Raw genomic sequence first — 7,901 nt, forward strand, 5'->3', positions numbered from 1 at the left:
TTCGAAGCCTCAGGAAACCAAGAGGTTAGTCTGATCTTTCTAAAAATGCTTCTATTAAGCTGGAAACAAATACACATATTCAGTAAAGGATGCTCCTTATATTGTGGGTGGATTGGGCCTGGAAGAAGAGCCTTCGAAGCCTTAGGAAACCAAGAGGTTAGTCTGATCTTTCTAAAAATGCTTCTATGAAACTGGAAATAAATACACATATTCAGTAAAGGATGCTCCTTATATTGCAGGTGGATTGGGCCTGAAAGAAGAGCCTGCGTAGCCTTAGGAAACCAAGAGGTTAGTCTGATCTTTCTAAAAATGCTTCTATTAAGCAGGAAATAAATACACATATTCAGTAAAGGATGCTCCTTATATTGCAGGTGGGTTGGGCCTGAAAGGAGAGCCTTCGAAGCCTCAGGAAACCAAGAGGTTAGTCTGATCTTTCTAAAAATGCTTCTATTAAGCAAGAAATAAATACACATATTCAGTAAAGGATGCTCCTTATATTGCAGGTGGGTTGGGCGTGGAAGAAGAGCCTTCGAAGCCTCAGGAAACCAAGAGGTTAGTCTGATTTTTCTAAAAATGCTTCTATGAAGCAGGAAATAAATACACATATTCAGTTAAGGATGCTTGTTATATTGTGGGTGGATTGGGCCTGGAAGAAGAGCCTTCGAAGCCTTAGGAAACCAAGAGGTTAGTCTGATCTTTCTAAAAATGCTTCTATGAAGCGGGAAATAAATACACATATTCAGTAAGGGATGCTCCTTATATTGCAGGTGGATTGGGCCTGGAAGAAGAGCCTGCGTAGCCTCAGGAAACCAAGAGGTTAGTCTGATCTTTCTAAAAATGCTTCTATTAAGCAGGAAATAAATACACATATTCAGTAAAGGATGCTCCTTATATTGCAGGTGGGTTGGGCCTGGAAGAAGAGCCTTCGAAGCCTCAGGAAACCAAGAGGTTAGTCTGATCTTTCTAAAAATGCTTCTATTAAGCAGGAAATAAATACACATATTCAGTAAAGGATGCTTCTTATATTGCAGGTGGATTGGGCCTGGAAGAAGAGCCTTCGAAGCCTCAGGAAACCAAGAGGTTAGTCTGATCTTTCTAAAAATGCTTCTATGAAGCAGGAAATAAATACACATATTCAGTAAAGGATGCTCCTTATATTGCAGGTGGATTGGGCCTGGAAGAAGAGCCTGCGTAGCCTTAGGAAACCAAGAGGTTAGTCTGATCTTTCTAAAAATGCTTCTATGAAGCAGGAAATAAATACACATATTCAGTAAAGGATGCTCCTTATATTGTGGGTGGATTGGGCCTGGAAGAAGAGCCTTCGAAGCCTCAGGAAACCAAGAGGTTAGCCTGATCTTTCTAAAAATGCTTCTATTAAGCTGGAAACAAATACACATATTCAGTAAAGGATGCTCTTTATAATGCAGGTGGGTTGGGCCTGGAAGAAGAGCCTTCGAAGCCTCAGGAAACCAAGAGGTTAGTCTGATCTTTCTAAAAATGCTTCTATTAAGCTGGAAACAAATACACATATTCAGTAAAGGATGCTCCTTATAATGCAGGTGGGTTGGGCCTGGAAGAAGAGCCTGCGTAGCCTCAGGAAACCAAGAGGTTAGTCTGATCTTTCTAAAAATGCTTCTATGAAGCAGGAAATAAATACACATATTCAGTAAAGGATGCTCCTTATATTGCAGGTGGATTGGGCCTGGAAGAAGAGCCTGCGTAGCCTTAGGAAACCAAGAGGTTAGTCTGATCTTTCTAAAAATGCTTCTATGAAGCAGGAAATAAATACACATATTCAGTAAAGGATGCTCCTTATAATGCAGGTGGGTTGGGCCTGGAAGAAGAGCCTTCGAAGCCTCAGGAAACCAAGAGGTTTGTCTGATCTTTCTAAAAATGCTTCTATGAAGCAGGAAATAAATACACATATTCAGTAAAGGATGCTCCTTATATTGCAGGTGGATTGGGCCTGGAAGAAGAGCCTGCGTAGCCTTAGGAAACCAAGAGGTTAGTCTGATCTTTCTAAAAATGCTTCTATGAAGCAGGAAATAAATACACATATTCAGTAAAGGATGCTCCTTATATTGTGGGTGGATTGGGCCTGGAAGAAGAGCCTTCGAAGCCTCAGGAAACCAAGAGGTTAGCCTTATCTTTCTAAAAATGCTTCTATTAAGCTGGAAACAAATACACATATTCAGTAAAAAATGCCCTTTATAATGCAGGTGGGTTGGGCCTGGAAGAAGAGCCTTCGAAGCCTCAGGAAACCAAGAGGTTAGTCTGATCTTTCTAAAAATGCTTGTATTAAGCTTGAAACAAATACACATATTCAGTGAAGGATGCTCCTTATATTGCGGGTGGTTTGGGCCTGGAAGAACAGCCTTCGAAATATGGTCCAGGAAGCAAAGAGGTTGCCTTATCTTCTTTTCCATTTTCACTGCAGAAATAAAAATTAGAGATGGGACGAATCCATAATTTTCCGAATCCGAATCTAAGGAAGGTTCTGGGAATCCTCGAATCTTTCGAATCCTTCCTTAAAAAGAGTTTAAAAACCCAGAGAAAAAGACACTTATAGTGAAAAGCGTTTTGAAGCAGAATATAATAGATGTGTATAATGAAAAACAAAAATAATAGTTCGCTTTCAGGACAGAAATATACCATATATTTCTGGTTAAGTGTAATTTATTTCACAGGTTGCTCGTCGACTACAGGAAATACATAATTCTCGAGTGTGAATTGTTTCCACAAAACTAAAACAATCAAAAGCCAGAACAATGGCCGACAAATCAGGCTTTCGGCGGATTCCGGAGGCGCTGATTTTAAAGGGAAACAAACAAACGTGGCTGGTAGGTTCGAAAGATTCGATTGGCCATTTTGGGCACTGAGATTCGGATCCCGGAATCTCGAATCCTTGCCTAGTATTCGAGGATTCGCGTATTCGGTTGGCACATCCCTAATAAAAATCCTTCTGTCGAACTGAAATTCAACACATTCAGTAAAAAGTGATTCTTATGTTGCAGGTGTATTGGACCTGGAAGAATAGCCTTCGAAGCCTTAGGGATCCAAGAGGTTATTCTGACCGTCTTTGTAAAAATGCTTTATAGAAATGCTTCTATTCAGCTGAAATTAAACCGAGTTAATCATTGAAAGATGTTCCTTGTGTTGCAGTAGTGTTGAGCCTCTAAGAAGAGCCTTCGAAGCCTTACGAGACCAAAACGTTAGTCTGACCTGCTTTCTAGAAAAGCTCCTATTGAGCTGAAATTATACAGACACAAGCAGTAAAAGAAGCTACTTGTATTGCAGGTGGGTTGGGCCTGGAAGAAGAGCCTTCGAAGCCCCAGGAAAGCAAGAGGTTAGTCTAATCTTCTTCATACAAGTGCTTCTACTGGGGAGAAATTAGACACACATATTCAGTAAAAGGTGTTCCTTCGCCGAAATTGGACGTCAGAAAACTCCAATGTTAGTCCTACCTTCTTTTCCATGTTCAGTGAAATAATAAAGATTATCCTATTTAGCTGAAACTAAACACACATATTCAGCTCTTTATCCTCCAGGTGGAACGAGAGGGACAGCGACCGCATAAAATGGACGTCAGAAAACTCCAAGGTTAGTCCTACCTTCTTTTCCATGTTCAGTGAAATAATAGAGTCTCCTATTTAGTTGAAACTAAGCACACATATCCAGCTCTTTATTCTGCAGGTGGAACGAAAGGGACAACGACCGCCTAAATTGGACGTCAGAAAACTCCAAGGTTAGTCCTGCCTTCTTTCACGTGTTCGATGGAATAAAGAAATGCTCATATTGAGCTGAAACTAAGCACACAAATTTGGTAAAAGGGGCTCCCTGCTTTCCAGGTAGAATGGTACAGGAAAAACAACCGCTGAAATTTAGGCGGAGAAAACACCCAGACCTTCCATTCGATATTCAGTGAAATAATAAAGATGCTCCTATTGAGCTCTAAACTAATCGTACATACTCAGTAAAAGGTGGTGTTTATTCCTCTGGTAGAATAGGAGAGAAAAAACGCCCGCCCAAAATTTGGCCTCAGAAAACTCTCCTTACATTTTCCATGTTCAGTTAAATAATAAAAATGATCCTATTCAGCTGAAAATAAGCAAAAATGCTCAGTAAAACGTGCTCTTTATTCTGCAGATGGAATTCGAGATGAACGACGACTACCGAAATTCGGTCGCTGTAAACATTCCCAAAAAGGACGGGATGGTGGTACTTCAAGAACTTCACCGCGGAAGACTCCCTTGGGTGTCAATTCTTTCGTTATTCAGTTGCATTTAATATGCGATTAAACTTTGTCTCTTTGATTCAATGTTTAATAAAATTAATCCAGGCCATATAAAGCATGGTTTTGACGGAAACTTGCAGAATGTTTGGTAACCGAGCAAAGGTAAGCTGTCTAATCGTAGATGACTTACAGAATTCAATATTAAGCAGTGCTCGTAAGGTCCAACCGCACTTTCTAAACATCTGATGTGTCCCGTAATTAAATTTCGTAATGTTTACCCTTACGAAACTGCAGCGCCTCGTTGTACCAAATGGGGCGCACAGCCCTGCAAAGCAAACGTTGGAAAATAGACTCCTCCGGAAGCAGGTTCCTACCTCGGACGAGTCCATTAATGGACTCGTCCGGGGAGGGAAAGGCCACCCCTCCGACGAGTCCATTAATGAACTCGTCCGAGGGGTGGCCTTTCCCTCCCCGGACGAGTCCATTTCCTAGAAGTCACCTTGATTGACCTTGAACGACCGCGGATGACCTCTATTTGACCTCTACTTGACCTCTAAAACGACCTTCAAGCTCGGAACATTTTGGCGAAAAATGGCCCAAAATTTTTAATCCCGTTTGACCTTGATTGACCTTGTTTGACCTTGATCGACCTTGCTTAACCTTGTTTGACCTCAAACGTGGCCTTGAATTAGTTCCGGACGTTCCCGCTAGGGGGCGCTGCGCTTTGCACAGAAATTTCATGATTTTGGGTTCGAGGACTGCCACTTGTGCTTATTTTACTCAGCTGATTAATGGACTCGACCAATGGGGGTGTCCTTTACCTCCCTGCAGGACGAGTCCATTTCACTTAATGGGTTTGAGGAAGATCTTCAGGTTACGGAAAGTCTAAAATGTCGTATGGGGGAGGGAGGTGAGATCCTTCTCTCCCTTCTGGTACTTTGTTTACGGGGACGAACTTTTCAAGAATAGTTTTAGCGCCATCAAGGCAAGAGATGCTTACCTTTCCAGCATTCTGAATTCCATGTTCTGAACGTCTCCTTAGCATCGCGGTGTTATGAATAAATTATATTCAGCACTAGAGAACATTACGGACCAACGAAGTTTGTAATGGCCTGTCTTTGTAGTGCTGCGTGCGCCGTTCCTCCTGCAACATAGAGCGCACTATATGGAGCAATATAGAGCTCTTGGCATTTTAGGATGCCAAATTTCCAAGGTCCTTCACCAGTGCTGAAATGGGGTGCTTTGTATGGGGCACGCATTGTGAAGGATGAGAGAGAGCAACAACACAACTGCAAAGTGTCCACCCAGAGATTTATTCACAGAATCAAACATGTGCACACACACACGCTTCTGAACAACTGAACCTCTAACCAATAGAATGAAAGGGGGAAGGAAAGGAGCAAGCATTATAACTCCCTCCCCTCTCCTCCTTTATTACACAAACCTGTAGTTTCACCCTGTGCTGCAAAGATCCTTCGTTCCCTTCATTCCCACCTGCAAAATAAAGAAAACCCCATATTGAGTATATATGCATGATTACAACTCTATCTAGACACTTAAAACTCACTTGAGTCATGGGTAAGCTACTACAAAATGTAACTCAGTAAATATAACTAAAATCAGCACCAATGTAAGCAATGTTAGCCAGCAAAGTAGAAACTGAGTTACAGTTAACTGCTTTTGAAAGCTAAATAGTTACAGCTACAGTTATCACGTTAACTAACTTGGTTGCTTTACAGTTACCTTATAAGAAAAAAATCGAATAAATACAACCCTCAAAATCTTTTTTTTTTTTTTTTCATTTGTACGGGCCTAGCCACTTTTAGACTGATACTTTCCCGAGCCTTAACGGCACGGTGGGTCAGTGTTTCCCAAACTATGGATGGTGACGGCTCTGGAACATGAAGAGAAATACACAAAGAATGTTCTTAGACCATGAACTGCACACTATTATGCGGAGGGGGATTACGCGGTATCTTAAAATTCGTGGTTAGGGTTCCGGTTAGGAAAAACGGCAATATAGTTGAAGCCTCGGCAGGACGACGCCAGGGAACTGGCATCGTCCACGCTAAGTATTACCGTACCTGAGTAACTTGAGTACATTTTGGAGTTACTTTAATTACAAGCGCTATCTCATTACAGTTAGAGGTTACTTTTCTAGAAAAGTAACTAGCTACTGCGAAAAGTAACTCGATATCTTACTTGGAACTTACGACCCAAGGCTGCTTTGAACAGATATGACATACCTATTGGTGTTCTCTGAGGCCAATTTTTGAAGGTTCGTCTTCCAGTCCCATTCTACCTTCTAAATAAGGAGTACCTTCTACTGAATGTGTTTACTGAAAGCACCTTTATTTCTTTGCTCAAAGTGTTAAGACATGCAAGACTGACCTTTTGGTGGGATCTGAGGCCAAATTTCGAAGGTCCTTCTTCTAGTCTCACGGCACCTGTGAAATAAGGAGTACCATCTACTCATTGTGTGCTTACTGCAAGCAATGTAAGCACTTGTATTCTGTTCTCAAAGTGTTGAAACAGGTAAAACTGACCTAATGGTGTTCTCTGAGGCCGAATTTCGATGGTCATTCTTCCGGTCCCATGCGATCTACGAGATAAAGGGTACCTTTTTCAGAGTGTTGTGCTTGTTGTGAGCATCTTATAGGCACATTTATTTCTCTGGTGAAAGTGTCATAACAGGCAAGACTGATCTTATTGGTGTTTTCTGGGGCCAAATTTCGAAGGTCCTTCTTCATGCTACCTATAAAATAAGGAGTACCTTCTAGTGATTCTGTGCTGACTGTAAGCAATGTAAGCATTTGAATTTCTTTCCTCAAAGTGTTAAAACAGGTAAAACTGACCTAATGGTGTTCTCTCAGGCCAAATTTCGATGGTCGTTCTTAGAGTCCCATGCGACCTGTGAGCTAAAGGGTACCTTTTTCTGAGTGTGTGTGCTTGCTGTGGGCAGCTTATAGGCTCATTTATTTCTTTGCTAAAAGTGTCATAACAAGCAAGACTGACCTATTAGTGTTCTCTTGGGCCAAATTTCGAAGGTCCTTCTTCATGCTACCTGCAAAAGAAGGAGTACCTTCTAGTGATTGTGTGCTTACTGTAAGCAATGTAAGCACTTGTATTTCTTTTCTCGAAGTGTTAAAACAGGTATAACTCTGACCTATTGGTGTTCTCTGGGGCCAAATTTCGAAGGTCCTTCTTCATGCTACCTACGAAATAAGGAGTACCTTCTTGTGATTGTGTGCTGACTGTAAGCAATGTAAGCACTTGTATTTCTTTTCTCGAAGTGTTAAAACAGGTATAAAACTGACCTATTGGTGTTCTCTGGAGCCAAATTTCGAAGGTCCTTCTTCATGCTACCTGCAAAATAAGGAGTACCTTCTAGTGATTGTGTGCTGACTGTAAGCAATGTAAGCACTTGTACTTCTTTTCTCGAAGTGTTAAAACAGGTATAAAACTGACCTATTGGTGTTCTCTCAGGCCAAATTTCGATGGTCGTTCTTAGAGTCCCATGCGACCTGCGAGCTAAAGGGTGCTTTTTTCTGAGTATGTGTGCTTGCTGTGGACAGCTTATAGGCTCATTTATTTCTTTGCTAAAAGTGTCATAACAAGCAAGACTGACCTATTAGTGTTCTCTGGGGCCAAATTTCGAAGGTCCGTC

The 7,901-nt window shown here is 41.4% G+C and overlaps 2 long non-coding RNA genes across 2 annotated transcripts; one reads left to right on the plus strand and one right to left on the minus strand.

The window, feature by feature from the left end:
- Positions 1 to 2,217: 2,217 nt before the first annotated feature.
- On the plus strand, positions 2,218 to 3,381 carry LOC135387584 (uncharacterized). Its single transcript, XR_010421216.1, has 3 exons — positions 2,218 to 2,268; positions 3,166 to 3,211; positions 3,298 to 3,381. It is a non-coding gene; the product is annotated as an uncharacterized LOC135387584 (long non-coding RNA).
- A 4,017-nt stretch (positions 3,382 to 7,398) lies between these two features.
- LOC135387585 (uncharacterized) lies at positions 7,399 to 7,901 on the minus strand. The gene is made up of 4 exons (XR_010421217.1): positions 7,863 to 7,901; positions 7,703 to 7,765; positions 7,552 to 7,600; positions 7,399 to 7,449 (listed from the first exon to the last, which is right to left on the minus strand). It is a non-coding gene; the product is annotated as an uncharacterized LOC135387585 (long non-coding RNA).

This window comes from Ornithodoros turicata, chromosome 3 (assembly GCF_037126465.1).
Source record: "Ornithodoros turicata isolate Travis chromosome 3, ASM3712646v1, whole genome shotgun sequence".
NCBI lineage: Eukaryota > Metazoa > Arthropoda > Arachnida > Ixodida > Argasidae > Ornithodoros > Ornithodoros turicata.